Below are 14924 nucleotides of genomic sequence, written 5' to 3'. Positions count from 1 at the left end.
GGCTAACTCTAGTTCCATAGCTGCTCAAAGTCTTGCGCTCTTGTCTAGGCGATTTGTGTGCCTCTTGCCTCAGTCGAGACAAGCGAAATCTCGATAACCTATTGTGCGAGCGCTGGCTGTGGCCCTTAGAAACCTGGAACTCGATCTTGAGCACACTTTACACTCATCATGGAAGTTACTCAGCAGACGTACGTGTCGTGTCCCGCATTGGACTTTGGTTTGGCAGCGACAGACACGAAAGACCTCAGAAAAGGCTTGGAGGATCAGCTTCGCCTTCTCGACCTGTTCGACTCAAGCGCAGGACTTGACCGCTTTCTGTTGTCATCTTCCGGCTTGTTTTGGGAGTACCGAAATCGCAGGTCAGAGGCTGCTGGCTGGTTCGCGGACAGTATAAGGCGACTGAACGTCGACACCTCAGACGTTCGTTCACTGTTTTTGGGCTCGTTGAACGTCATGGACAGATACGTCGCCACGCGTGACACTGAGTCCGAGCTCGTGGAGCTTTTGACGAACTCGGAAAATGTCCGAGCGGCCTGCTTCTCGCTCTCTGCGAAGATGCACGCCACGTGCTCTCAAATCGATCTGGACGACATCTGCGTCCGCAATCGCGTCTGGGCCAACTCCACCGTCAAATCCCAGCCGGGGCCGAACCTGACGGTCGCCGACGCATCCTCTACTGGTGAGGGGATACTGAGAGCGGAGAAGGACGTATTGATCGCTCTCGGAGGAGCTGCGTTCCCTGTGAGGGAAGAGGACATTGTGCGTCTCTTGGTGAGGTTTCTTGCGCTGAAGCGTTCTAAGCGCGTTGCATTCCAAGAGCCGCTGAGCGCGCTCCGAGAGCCACTAAGCGAGCTCCGACCAACTGACGTCGAGCCGCTTGCAGCGCCGATCTCTCGAGCCGTAGATTTGCTAACCAGGGCGGCTTTGGACATTGAGCTTAAGACGCGAGTGAGCACCTGGCAGCTCGCGGCCGTGTGCTCTTTAATTGGGTTCCTGGATGTCAGCGGAGCTTCGCCGGACGAGCGAGAGCTCGGCGAGGGTGGGCTGATGGCGCTGTTCGATAGCCTGCGGCCGGGATCATTGACGCAATCCATCATCCGCGAGATCGAGGCTTCATTGAACTCACGCTGTTTGGTGTGTGGATCGGGGGACCTCCATCTGCTCGTGGCTAGGAGCCTGCTGAGCGTCTCGAAAAAGACTTGTTCGAAGTGCCGGAAGGGTAAAGCTCGAGGTAAAACTCCCCATGCCCGTGGACCCAAAGTCCGCGGAGAGACATCTACTACCCATCATTCGACCAACTCCCCTAGGGCTGCGTTGCTCACGTGCCACGAGACGATGATGGGCTCCCAGTGAAAATGCGCTCGTGGACTTTGGTGGAGCTTGGAGTCCTTTTTTTTGCACTGTATTTTTGTGTGTGTGTGTGGGTGTGTGTGAGTGTGTCTGTTGTGTACCCGAGCAACAGATGTAGAAAAAAAAAAACGTGTCCCTGCTTCACAGAGACTCTCTTCCAATGCGAAACCTGCCTCTTCACCTTAACCGTCATCGATGCTCCGTCCGACGAGTAGGCAGTATAAAATGAAAGTGACCCAGAGAATGGAATGGATACTGAGGAGGAACCGCGTCGTGTCTCAGTTTCTGTAGAGAAGATGGCAGGAAAGGAGGAAAATTGGGTGGACAGACTTCAATCCTTCGCAGATCAGCGAAATTTAACAGTCGTGTACGACACTATAATTTCAAGAGACGACGACTTCGAGATGTACAAATGTAGTGCGCGGCTTTTCGCTGAGGGCAGCGTCAAGGAAGATTCCCTCGCCCTAGGCATCGGACCTCAAAAGAGGTTGGCAAAATTAGCCGCAGCCAAAGCTTTGCTATTGGGGGTGCTGAAAGAATCCGCTGCAGACAACGCCAAGCTCCCGTCACTGGAGGCTACGAAAGATGAATGGGAATCGAAGCTTGTCGCTAAGTTCGCAAGTTTGCCCACTGCGGAGAACTACGTCGGCCGACTGCAAGTGCGTATCCTATTCACGTGACCCAATGCCGCTGTTTGTGCATGAGAAAAAAAAAAACTCTCTTTGCGTTCACAGGAATTATGCCAGAGGTACAACTGGCCTTTTCCCACCTACAACTTCGAGGAACTCACACAAGACCAGTGGGTTCCGTCCGGCCGATTTCGTTGCTTCTGCTCAGCATTTGCGATCTTTTTAGACGGAGCGACCAAGGTGGATGTGCAAGCGACAGGTAACAGCGATGTGACACTGTGATTTGTTTTCCCTCAAGTTTTTGGGTTTCAACTAGGGCCGTTGTCTTACACAGGGACCGGTGAGACCAAGAAGGCAGCTAAGGCCGCGTCGGCAATGGGTGCGCTGGACGTCGTGAGACTTCTCGTCCCACTGGTTGAGAAAACCTAGAGGGGAGGTTCGCCCCAATGTATTCAGAGTCTTCTCCGCATCACAACTCAACTCTGTCTCAGCCGCCGCTCGTGGACCGGCCTTGCACTCGGAGTCTGGTCTTCATGGCTGCCTGCTCTGCTCATCGTAGTGGCATACCTTTTGTGTGTTTTCTGCCCCTATGGCAAGAAGCGCAGACGATACGGCAAGGTGTCGTCTGTTGCTTTGTAATTGTTGCAGGGATATGGATGAAGTTGCTTGTCCAGAATAAAACATCACTCGAGCATAATTTGGATCTGTGCATTTTTTATTGTGTCGACAGCTTGACATTGTGAACACACTAGTTACAATGAAAAAAAAAAAGAAAAAAGAAAGAAGAAGAACTGTCTGCAGCAGGATCTCAACAACTTGACATTGTGAACACGCTAGTTACAATTAAAGAAAAACAATGAAGAACTGTCCACAGCAGGATCTCAGCAAATTGGCCTCGTTGTCTTCTGGGCTGCTCCTCCTGCTATCACTGCAGACCTGCGTAAACTAGGAGAGATAAAAGGGTACAAGTTTCAGCTGTGTGCAGCTTTCTTTTTTTTTTTTATTTAACAAAGCAGACAAACAGAAGAAAGAAGGAAAAAAAAAAAAAATTCTCGCACCCCTTTAGCTCTGCCTCACAGAACCGAGGGGTATTTCTCATCGATCGGGACCTCCAGAACTTGGTCTGAGCGACTCAGGGCTGCGGGCTCCGGGCTCTCTGCCACTCTTCGCTCTGCACCCCGGCAGTTGCAGGTCTCGACGGTCTCACGCCAATTCGACAAGGTGGACGGTTGACGTTCGGTCGTGGGCTGGTACACAGCACCGACCCGTTGAGCGTTGGGCTTGTAGATGTTCCCAGCGGGCCTTTTGCAGAACCTGTGCATGATGAGCACCAAGCCCAGCACCATCAAAGGCGCTGCGACCATGGTGTATGCCGCCCACTCGTTCCGTTCGTACCACCACCAGAAACTGTAATTTTCATTCACCATCGTCTCATTGTCCAGCGAGTGGACACGGGGCAATTAGTATACCTCGGCTCAGTCTGGGTTCGCGTCACGGAAACTACGATCGCAACAAAATACCTCTGACGGCTTGCGAGTGAGAGCCGCGAGCCCAGAGCCTAACCCGGTCGCCGATCGAAACGCGTCGTCGTTCCGGCTGCGGCGCTAGGTTGGATCCGACCGCTGCCCCAAGTATCACCCCCTCCGAGTCATGTTTGAAAGCGGCAGTTACCCGGGCTCAACAGAGTTTCGCCTTGTCCTCCAGACCTCATCAGAACCTCGCGCTCAGCCACCCGGATAGAGGGGAGCAACGATGACGGACGACTCAAATCGCGAGCTACCTCCGGAGAAGTCTCCGGTCATCTCCGCAGCCGCGACCGAAGTTGACCGCGAGAGCCTCGAGGCCGTCGGCACCCGAAGCGGGACGGGATCCGGAGTGAACGACCTGACCTGCTCGACTGCCAGAATTTCTGCAGATGAGAATACGACTCCCCTTCGCCCTTTGCGGGGAAGGACGGTGCAACGCTCGCCTGCGCCGACGGAACACGATGGCGAGCGAATGGGCGGCAGTCAGAGGGAACCTTCGCCTCGGAGATTCCCGCCCTCCTCTTTTTGTACCCCTGTGGAGCAGCCCATCCCGAGGCACGGAGTTCCTGCGTTGAAAACGAAGATTCCCCACAGCAGAAGGCGGACGAAATCTTCTGACTGCATCAAGAAAAAACTTTTCAGTCAGCGTAACGCACACCCCGTCCCGTTGTGATCACGGCGCTTGTCTTGCTTTATCCCCTAACACAATTGTTCTCTCTAGCGTTGTACGCTCACTGTTGTGAATTAAACAGCATTGAAAACCTCAGCTTGTCCTGTGTCTGTTATTTGTATCGCATTGGGGTTTTGTGCCTTTGTCATATATGCGAGGGGCGCTTAGGAACACACGTAGGCCAAAGCGGGGAGGAAAAGTCAGAGCCTCTAGTCCCTTAGACCGAGAGAGAAGTGAAAACAGACAAAGACGCACCCAAGTGAGCTGAGAGACCACATGATTTTATTCAAGGGAGCACGTTCAACAACACACACTCATGTAGCTACATGTTCAGCACACAAGCCCAACAACTTGAGTGCGGATGTGTGTCACGGTGACAAGTGCATTGTTCGCGAGCTGTCAGGTTGACACGTTACACAGAGGGTGAAAGCGAGGCAAGACCACATTTTGGAGTTGACCGGTACTTTATTGATTTTTTTTACATCATCATTTTTCTCTCACTTCATTTCATTGAGAAGAACACATGCCGTGAAAAGTGTGGACCTTTCAAAAATGTATAACAAGCAGTACGTGCACAAGGCCGGGCTCGTAGGGGATGAAGTCGTTAGGTTTGAGGATGAGCGATGCTGCATCAGCAAAATTTTGTTGCCGCTCAAGTCAAAGCAGTATCAGGATACCCAGGGAGGACAATGTCAACAGAGTGAGGGACGAGACAGAGGGCTTCGTCGAGCCCCCCTTGGCCCAAACTGAGGGACTGGGAGGTTTGACGATCAACGTCACGGAGCAGTTTGAAACAGAGAAACTGTACTGCTCGTTGCGATGGCCCACGTTCGCCCAGCGGCTACATTCGTACGAGCCCTCGTATCCTGTTGAAATTGGCGAGATGAGTAGAGTTGAGTTCGAGCCCAGGAACTTGTGAGTGGCGCTGATGCTCTCCTCGAGCTCGTACTCCAAGGCAGTTCCGTTGTCCCGGATGTAAAAGAGTCCGCGCTTGGTCCCACGTACAACCTGGTACCAGGAGAAGGCCATGAACCTTTCGGGATTCTCACGCGGACAAGTCAGTGCGACCGCACACTCTCCCCCATCCGCGCTGACATGGGTGCCGTGAGCCTCGTCCGCTTCTCTCACCTCGTGGCATGAGCGGAACGGGACCAGGGCGGTGCACGCCAACACCGTCAGAAACAGCATCTTCGCGAAAGGCCCGGAGCTTCTCTATCCTCGTGTCTTTAGCAGAGCAGACCGCGTTGGTCGAGAGGAGAAGTGTGGCGCGGATCTTCTGAACGACGGTCTTATACCGTCCGGGCTTGAGCCTTCTAGCGTCGGCCTCCCGCTGCCGACAGTCTCCTCTATGGGGAATTCCGAGATGGGAAAAATGCCTCTCAACCTCATCGGACCCTGTGCCCAAACCTTGAGCCTCTCTCTCTCTCGAGCGTCCACCCGACAGCACGAAGGTGATTGCGTTCGGCTTGGTCGAGGGCAACAGGGCTCCGCTCCTCTGTGCGTTTGTCCTCGTCCTATATGTCTGCACCAAGCACAACTTGATTTTTTTTTTTACCCTCTGGAATAAACGCAACCGTCTGTGGTATCTGACTTGTGTGAGCGTGTGTGTTTCGGTCCCACATTTACTGTTTGCAAGCTGTTAGGTTGACAAATACACAGAGGTCGAAAGCAAGGCAAACCACATTTCTGAGTTGACAGGTCTTTTATTTCATTTTTTTTTACACCTTCATTTTTTCCTCTCTGACATTTCACAGAAAACGACATAAGCCATGAAACTTTAAACTCTTGGGCTGTTTGCGGCGAGCGGCAGGTGTCTGAAACGTCAGCCGGATCCTCACGGGTCTTCGAAGTACGTGGAGAGGTCTTTTTCCGAGTATCTGTCGCCCTCAAGCGGCCTGTGGTCGCAGCAGCTTGTCATGGACACTCGCGCCCAAGGGCAGGATTCTCCGGTTATGGCGAACACAGAGGCCCTGAAGGCTTCGAGGGCGGTGTAGTCGGCGTCCGTTATGTACTCCTGGAGCGCGTCCAGCACCATCCGAGCCAGGTCTTTGTTTTGCGGGTGAGGAAACCTCTCCTTGCTGAACATCCCCAACCAGGCCTTCACGTGCGGGGGCTTCACTCTTTCGAAGACGCAGGCCAGACCGTCCACCACGGCCTCCACCACATACACGCCTGGCATCCTCTTGTCGCTGTTGGTGTAGTGCTCAGGGTGATGCTGGTTGTTTTCATAGTGGTGCCTGAAGCCGATGTTGGCCATCGGAGCGGTCATGGTGGCGTGGTCCTTGTAGGAGTCGTCTGTCTTGCTCCCCGTCGGGCTGCCGCTCAGTCTGCATCTGCGCTTGAAGCTTTCCTCCAGGAGAGCCCTTGTCATGTTCACGGCCATGATGCCGGAGTACGCCACGTCTTCCACCTCGCTGGTCTTGGAGCAGTCGTGGCAGGCGATGTTTCTCACATAGTGTCGGTCGGCCAAGAGGTCCAGGGTGAGACCCCGCAGTTCGGACTCGTCGGCTCCGTCGCCCAGCCTCTTTGCCGCCCCGCTCCTGGTCGCCTGCTCGAGAGCCCTGGCGACCACAGCTCCGATCATGGTCACGACCATGTTGTGAGTGAGGAAGGCGACGTGGTGTTCTCTCACCGGAAGGTAGTTCGCCAAGGCATTTTCGAACTCCCTGTTCCAGGATTCTTCCGCACGAAGCACCTTCTGCTCCCTCAAAAGGGCTGCGTTGGCCATCACGTGCACCAGTTTGCATACCCCTTCCTGATCTTGAGCGGGCATAGTTTCGCAGATGCTCCGCCTGGCAGCTCTCGGGAGAATTCCTTCGAGCAAGCTGTGAGCTGCCCTACTTGAGGGGCTGGTCTTGTGCGAGTACCGGTTGCGTTTGGGTATCAGGGGCTCGGGTCTTTCCTCGTCATCGTTCTTGCTCGACCTCGAAGAGCGGGGTTTGGGTGTGGAGGGTTTTGAGCTGGCCATGGTTTAGCTTCTTCCCTGGAGTTCAGCGGCTGCAATGAAGGCGGCGGTGATGTCAAATGCGGTGGTGGCAGTAGCAGGGATAAGTGTCAGTGGTTTCAATTCGTGTGGCGAAGACCCAGGGAGGACACTGTCAACAGAGCGAGGGACCTTAAGAGCAGGGATTGCTGAAGATCGAAGTTACGGTGCAGTTTGAAACCAAGAAAGTGTACTGCTCGCTTTGATGGCCCGCGATCGCCCAGCGGAAACAGCCGTAGGAGCTCTCGTATCCTCTCGTAAATGGCATGATGAGCAGATTTGAGCCGAGCAGAAAGTGACTGGCGCCGACGCTGGCCTTGTGGTCGTAGTTCGTGGTAATCCCGTTCTCGATGCGAAAGAGCCCGTGCTTGGTCCCTTGTACATCCACGAACCAGGCGAAGCCCTTGAACTGTCCTGGATTCGGTTGTGGACAAGTCAGTGCCACCTCACACCCTTTCACATACTTCTTGTCACTGATGCCTTTAGCCTTGTCCGCTTCTTTCGCCTCGCTGCATGGGTAGAACGTGACCAGGGCACTGTAGGCTAACACCGTCAGAAACAGCATCTTTCCGAAAGACCAGGAGCTTCTGGGCGCGTGTGTCTCTCGTAAAGCTGACCGCGTTGGTCGAGAGGACGAGTGTGCCGCGGATCTTCTGGACGACGGTCTTATGGCGTCTGGGCTCGAGCCTTCAAGCGCCGGCCTCCCACTGCCGACAGCCTCCTCTTCGGGGTGTTCCGGGATGGGGGGAAGCATCCCATCAGCACTTCATCTTCACGATCACCAATACCAGCACGGGGCAGGTCACGGTCGACAAAAAGAGAGCCACCGAGGCTGCAGCGGTTCCGCGGACAGCCGCCTTCTCGCACTGCCGCTGCCTTAGTGAACGCTCGTCCGCCTTGGACTCCAGTCTCTTGGCGTAACCCTTGAAGGTGGCGTTCAGCGTCTCGACGGCTCGAGTCACGGACACCCCTCGGTTGAGGAGATCGAGGGCTGCGTTGGCTCGGGCTCGCATCTCGAGGACAGTCGCTCTTTCGTCCTCACCTCTCGCGAGGTGTGCTCCTGAGAGGGTCTGGGGTTCGCCTGCCACCAGTATCTCTCTCGACCTACCCCTCCAGCTCTCTGCCTCGACCCCCTTCGTCAGGGTGTACGAGTTGAAATGGCTGTCGTAGCAGAGTGGCCCGAAACACGCAGACCCGCACACCAATGGACAATCTTGGCTTATGTCGCTGCCACGCTTCACTTGGCACGCGGATAGCGTGTCTCCGTCGACCCGTAGCGAGTCGCACAGGCCTCTCCGGTCGCATCTGGGTTCCCTGTAGCTGGAGCGCGAGTCGTTCACCATGCCCCTGTCCAGCCAGCACGTCCGATTTCCCGAGGACGAGTCCACAAAGGCCATGTACCAGCGGGACAGCAGCACGGGTTCCCACTTTTTTCTCTCGACGTCCAGCGCCAGCCCACCGTGGGTCGAACGAGAGAGGATCGGACGAGCGGCTGTGGGAACGTCCGTGTGAAACTCTGAGGGCGATCCGGGCGCGCAGCCCGTCATGTCGGCCCTCATCAGGCCCTGCGCGCAAACCGCCAGTCTCTCTCGAGCCCCGACCAACGCAAAGGTGACGGCGTTCAGCTGCGCCGAGAGCAGCAGGGCTCCGCTCCTCCACGCGTTCATCCTCGCAGCGAAGGCGCTACCGCTCAGCTGAGAATCGTCGTCGTTCTCGTAGTCTCCCTCGCGCTTTTTCTGAAATTTTTCCTCTGTGGCCTTGGCGGCCGCCCGGGCCTCTTCTATCAAAGACCTGTGGTAGCCCATCACGTCCACCGTCGCCGACGGCTGACTTCCCGAGTCGAGGTCCGAGCCCAGGTGCGCGTCGGCCAGAGCCTCGAGGTCCTTGAAGGCCGCCTGCAGCTCCCTCGCTGTCCGATACTGGCTGCGGACGGATGTGGACAAGGCGACGTCCGCGTCCCGCCAGCTACCAGAGCCGCAGAGGACGTCGCAGCCCAGCCGCTCGCCGTCGTCGGGCAGGCCTTGGCAAGAGACTTTGGCGCACTCCGGATAGTCCGAGGGAACGAAGAAAGTCAGATTTGAATTGAGGTAGAACTGGTACGAGAGGAACGTCTGACTGTCTCCCGGTCGCAGTATCTTCCACCTCCCGGGTCTGAGTATGACCCTTGGATCTCGAGGCGCAGAGGGCCCGCTTTCCTCCGAGCGAGTCGCCTCGGGACCCGGAGTCACGCGAAACAGAGTCAGGGCGACCGTAGAGAGAAGGCACGCAGCCCTTGTCGGTCGTTTCATTTCAGTTTCCTGTACCTGGGAGTCCGAGACCGAGAGCAGACTGCGCAAAGGGCCCCCATCGCGGCGGCATTGATTAATACGGAGACAGCCACCGCAGTCAAGCACAACGCGTAGGAGCGCTCCATTGCCAGGGCTCGACGCTCGGACACGACGCTTTCCAGTGCGTCGTTCTTTCGAGCCCGCCTCTCGAGCAGCGAAGCTTCGGAGCCCAGGCTCGCCAGACTTTGGTTGGCTTGTCGAAGGCAGTCCAGGAGCTGGGAGAGAGGGGAGCTCGCCTCGCCGCAGTGGCGCAGCGCGAGCGACTCGTAGGCCAGCAGGGCGAGAGCTCGGGCTTCCTGGGCGTAGTCCCTCGACGCGGAGCGGACCCGCTCTCCGGGCCTCGTGAAAAACCCTGGGAAGCTCTGCGGGCCGTCCCCGGGCCCCTCTGAGCCGAAGGAGAAGGGCCGCAAATTGCAAGGAACTGCGGCACGCACGGCTCCGTGGTCCGCTCGTAACAGGATCCTGAGCAGGATGTCGTCTCCGTAGTCGACCGCGATCCGCGCCGCCACGGGGTACCCCGTCGCTCCCTCTGGCCAGTCTCCTTCCGCAGAGTCGGCCAGTTCCAGGCACGAACCGCTTTGCTCGCCAAAGCACTCGAGTAGCAGACTCAGCTGGTCGCGTGCCCTCCAGGGCCAGGAGACGGCTGGTCGTGTCCTTTCCGAAGCCCCATCGCCCGACAGCCACTCTTCCTCTCGCCTCGTGAGAACCGGTGGAGGTAACCACCGCTTAGAGTCCATCAGTTTTCGGAGACGGGCCTTGGTCACTGGCTTTGTTGCCGAGGGCACGGACAGTTCCAATTTCACTCTCGTTCGAGCCTCGCGTACTCGTCGGGAGCAGCATTCAAGCTCGCCGTGGTCGCCCTGCGGTCTTCGATGGCAAAGCGGGCTCTCCATGCTCCGCGCTCTCGAGACCTGCGTCCGGAGTCTGGCGTGCCCCTGCCGTTTGGCCTCGTGAACGTAGATCCTGTCCGCCTCGACGAACGCCACGAGTTTCCCTCCCGAGGTCAGTTTCACAACCTGCGCCCCGACAGGCACGGACTCTGCGATCTCTGCCTGCTCTCGCAGCAGCTGGGCGCCGCCACCCTTCAGAGGATCACCGATGTTCATGCGAGAGGATAGGCCCAGTCTCAAGCCGGGAACACCCGGGATCGTCACGAAGCCTTTGGCCAGCGGAGCGTTCTCTGCAGCTCGCTGAAAAAATATCCCGCTCTGTAGCTTGTATAGGCCGTCGACCTCGACGTGGGACGAGCCCCCGTCGTCGAACGAGGAGCTCCTCGTGTACCTGTAGTGCAGGGTGCCGGAGCGTCGGGTGGCGGAGTCGATCGCTGTGCTGAGCTCTGCAAACAGCGAACTTCCCTCCGGACGCCCGAACGTGTGGTCCAGGTATCCCAGGGAGTACCGGCTCACCCCCCACCTCGCCATGTCCGAGACGATGTCCCGCAGCTCACCCGCCGAATACATACGATCGGTTGAGCTCTTTTTTCCCATGTGTCTGTTGCGCATCCTCATTGCTGAGCATTTTTCGTCCGGCTCGTAGCGGGCCGTCGGCAGCGTCACAGCGATCCCCGCTCGGTTGTTTGACCTGCGGCTGAGCTCCAGGAAAACGGACGGCCCCGTCAGGCCAAGCGGCGCTTCGCCAGCGATCGACTCGACCGAGTTGTGCTTCTCCGGGGGCCAGCGCCCGGGTTCAGTCCACTTGCAGGGGCCCTCCAGTTTTTCTATCCAGGAATCCAGGTCCAGCAAGGCGCCATGCTGAGCCGCCACCTCCCCGGCTTCCCGCAAGGCCGCTTCGGCCTCCTCGGCCCGACTCGTTTCGAGCCACAGGGCCGGCTTCCCGGGGGTCCGGGATCCTTTCTCTGCGACCTCCGCGGGCCTCAGACCCGTGGGGCACAACGCGTACACGGTGCCTCGCTCTTGACACATGGTGCAGTTCCGCCCGTGGGGCGCCGTGCGCCCACACTCGAGCAGAGGCCGTCTCCCGTGCCTTCGGTGCAGCATCCTCCCGTCCTCCCCGTACAGCGTCCCGATCTCAGAGCACTCGGAGTAAGTTTTGGTGCAAGCGTAGCGCGTCGCGTTATCGTTCTTCGCCGACATGAGGCGCGCGATGGTCTTCCCGGACATTGAGGGCATGACGTCCACGCGTGACCCGTACATGTCGCGCACGACTCCGAAGTAGGCCCCGAACCCGGGTTCACGCGGGTCCGCGTCCAACACGGCGAACTTCAGGTCTGGGCAGCCGCCCAATAACCAATCCAGCACGGCGGCTGTCTCCTCGACTCTCAGGTCTCTGCTCCTGGGCTCGGGTCGAACGAGCCTCACTCCTATCGCGCCTCCCCATCCTTGACGACTCATCTCGCGCAGGGTCTCGTTGGCCCCGGCAGGCACTCTCGGGCCGGTCTCGACCTGCTTCTGTCTCCTTGCGCTCGTTTGTCGTGCGGGGAGACGGAGGTAGGGACCGCCTTGTCGTCCCGCGTCGTTGTGCAGCAGCACGGGTACCTCGAGCAGCATCACGTCACAGCTCTTGACGTCCAGAGGCGCGTTCGGCGAGTCGCGCCTGGGGGCTGGGGCGCCGTCAAACACGGCGCTTGTGGCCTGGCAGAGGCGCTCGGTCTTGCGCGTTGTCGTCCCCCACAGCGTCCTACCCTGTGCTGCGCCGATGGCGAACTGCCGGCCGGACACCTCGAGCGTCCAGTCGTTGCCTCCGAGTCCGTGGTAAGCGTGCCTGAGGCCGATCAGGGCGCACTCGGGCGAGCAGGGGCCCGCGGGGGAGCTGTACCGCAGGAGGTCCTTCGTGCAGTTGCAGCCGGGGCTCTGCTGCTGCTGCGGGTTCGCGACGGTACGCCACTCCAAGAGGGCCACCGCTAAGAGCAGCCGCACTTGCCAACTGGGAAACATGGCCCCCTGTTGTTTTTTTTTTTTTTTTTTTTAGTTTTCAATGGTTCGCTTTACATGGCCCCCTGTTGTTTTTATTTTATTTTTTTTTAGTTTTCAATTGTTCGCTTTCCGTCGCCGAGGTCGGAGTTCCTCTCGACTAACGGGGGATAAGTTAATTCACCTAACGAGCTCGCAGGCTCGCGGAGCCATGGCGCTGGACCAGGGATTTCCGTCGTCGCGACGCTGTGTGTCGAAACCCAAGACGCTCCTGAGTTTGTTCGACGGGACCGGCAGCATATGCAGGCCTTTCGTTGCCGCCGGGTGGACGGTGCGTAGGCTCGACATGGACGGGAGACACGGGGCTGATATAGTGACGGACGTAAGGCAGTGGGACCCGAGCAGGGACTGGCGGGGGCCCGCGCCCGACGTCGTTTTCGCTGGGCCTCCGTGCGAAAACTACAGCTTGGCCCGGACCAGAGCCTGCACGCCCAGGGACCTGAGACTTGCTGACTCGCTGGTGACCAAGACGCTGGAAATCATAGAACACTTTCATGGACAAAACCCTCGCATGCTGTACTTTGTCGAGAACCCGGATTCCAGCATGCTATGGAGGCGGTGGGTTTCTCACCGGCTGTACGAGGACCCCGGCAAGCACTTTCTCAGCTCCTTTGTCGAGTACATGGACGCGAAAAGGGGCGCCAAGAGCTACAAGTACCTGACTTGGGTCAAGCGCAAAAGCTTCACCTCGGGCTGCAGAGACAGTCGCATCGTCAGGCTGGACTACTGCATGTACGGCACCAAGTACCGAAAGAGGACGAGGCTGATGACCAACAGCCCCTTCGAGGCCTCGCTGTGCAAAAAGAACTGCTCGGGTTTCAGAGAGCGCAAGCACGCGGAAGCGGCTCAGCGGGGACCCTACGACAGGGGCGCTAAGGGCGAGGGGCACTCCCTGGACGAGCTTCACGCCTATCCCGCCCGACTGGCGGACGCGATATTCACACACGTCAGCCGGGCCGAGTGGCGCGTACGACAGGGACTGAGCCCGTCGACTGCCGAGCCCGTCTTGAGACCGGTGAAGCGCCAGAAGAATGTGTGATGTGAATGAGTGGATGAGATATGCTGACATGGTGTATCTTGGGGGCCCATACTGACCGTGCGATCGTGGGTCATTTCAAAAGCTCCAACTAAAAACCAACAGGCTCTGTGTCTCCTGTCTTGAGATGTCTGGGCGATTGTACACATACACTCTTTTGCTTGCTGCTTCAGTTTCTGCTGAGCGTTCCAAATAAAGCTCTGACTAGAAAACAGCACCCTCTGTGATTCTTGTCTAACCTCGTCTGTTTTTATTTTTTTTTATTTTTTGTTCACAGGGTCAATGCATTTGCATCCAAAGTGCAAACCTAGGCGAAATAAAATGTTGACACTCGAAAAACAAGCAAAAAAAAAAAAAAGCAACACATATAAGACTCAAATGGGGTTTGGTGCAAACTTTATTATTTCACACATATGTATTGATCCATTTGTAAGACACTGATTTTCAAAGCAGAGAAACAGAACAGAAAAGAAAAAAAAAAAACGGAAAAAAAAGCAGCGGATGTCAAACAACCCCAGTTTCCCCCAGTAAGTCCCTTAAGAGCATCAGTTACAAGCAGGTCTGACCCGTCTTCCTTCCTCAAGCCACAAAACATTTGGCTTTGGTGTGTGAGTCAAAGACCAGGGCACAAAGCTTGGTCCTGGAATGTACCCTTCCGTGAATGGGGCACGGGTAGGTCTCAGACTTTTCGTCGGCTTGCACGTACACCAGCCCCGATCCGGTCGTCCTCAGCGTCACCGGCACGCCCCACTGATCTGACAGTCTCCGAGCCTCGCTTTCTGCCACCGCTCGATCCGGGGCCCCTGGTCGCTCCATTTCGGGACCAGGCCAGATTCTCTCCGCCCCGACTGCGCACTCGAAGCGTGCGCCGAGCGACGTCACGTCGGGAGCGATGGGGTTAGAGGAGAGGCCCACGGAGAGAGCGCAGGGGTCCTCGAAGCGAGGATCCTCTAAGTCTTCTCGAGCGTTGAAGGTGTCCACGTACTCGAAAGCGAAGCCGTCCTTGCTGCAGTTTGGAAGTCTCACGCACTTTCTGCAAGAATACGGAGCTTTGTCGATCGCCGAGCGCCTGCGCGAGCCGGCGTTCGGGTCCTCGGTCCTCAGCCATCCCGACCCGGACACCCTCCGCTCACCGACCGCCCTTCTGAGATCGCACAGCCCGCACTGAGACTGGTCGTCCGGGTATGAGAGCACAGAGTAGCGCAGGGACCTTCTCTCCATCTCTCTCAGCAGCCGCCCGTAAACTTCGATCCCATCGAAGCTGCACAGTTCGACGGGCAGGTACCACAGGATCCTCATGCTGAGCTTAGCCTTGGCCGTGGACACCCTCTGGTACGCTGCGAACTTGCCCAGCGATCGGCACAGTTCCCCCGAAAGCTCGGGGTTTCCCTCGACCTCCGCGCGCTTCACTCCGGCCAGCCCGAGCACAGATTCAGCGGCGACGAGGACGAGGCTCGAGACTACGTTCTGACA

The sequence above is a fragment of the Oryzias latipes genome, chromosome 9 (genome assembly GCF_053564925.1).
Source record: "Oryzias latipes strain Hd-rR chromosome 9, Olatipes_Hd-rR_3.1".
In the NCBI taxonomy this organism is placed as follows: domain Eukaryota; kingdom Metazoa; phylum Chordata; class Actinopteri; order Beloniformes; family Adrianichthyidae; genus Oryzias; species Oryzias latipes.
The sequence above is the reverse complement of the archived record's forward strand: the minus strand, read 5'-3'. Positions refer to the sequence as shown.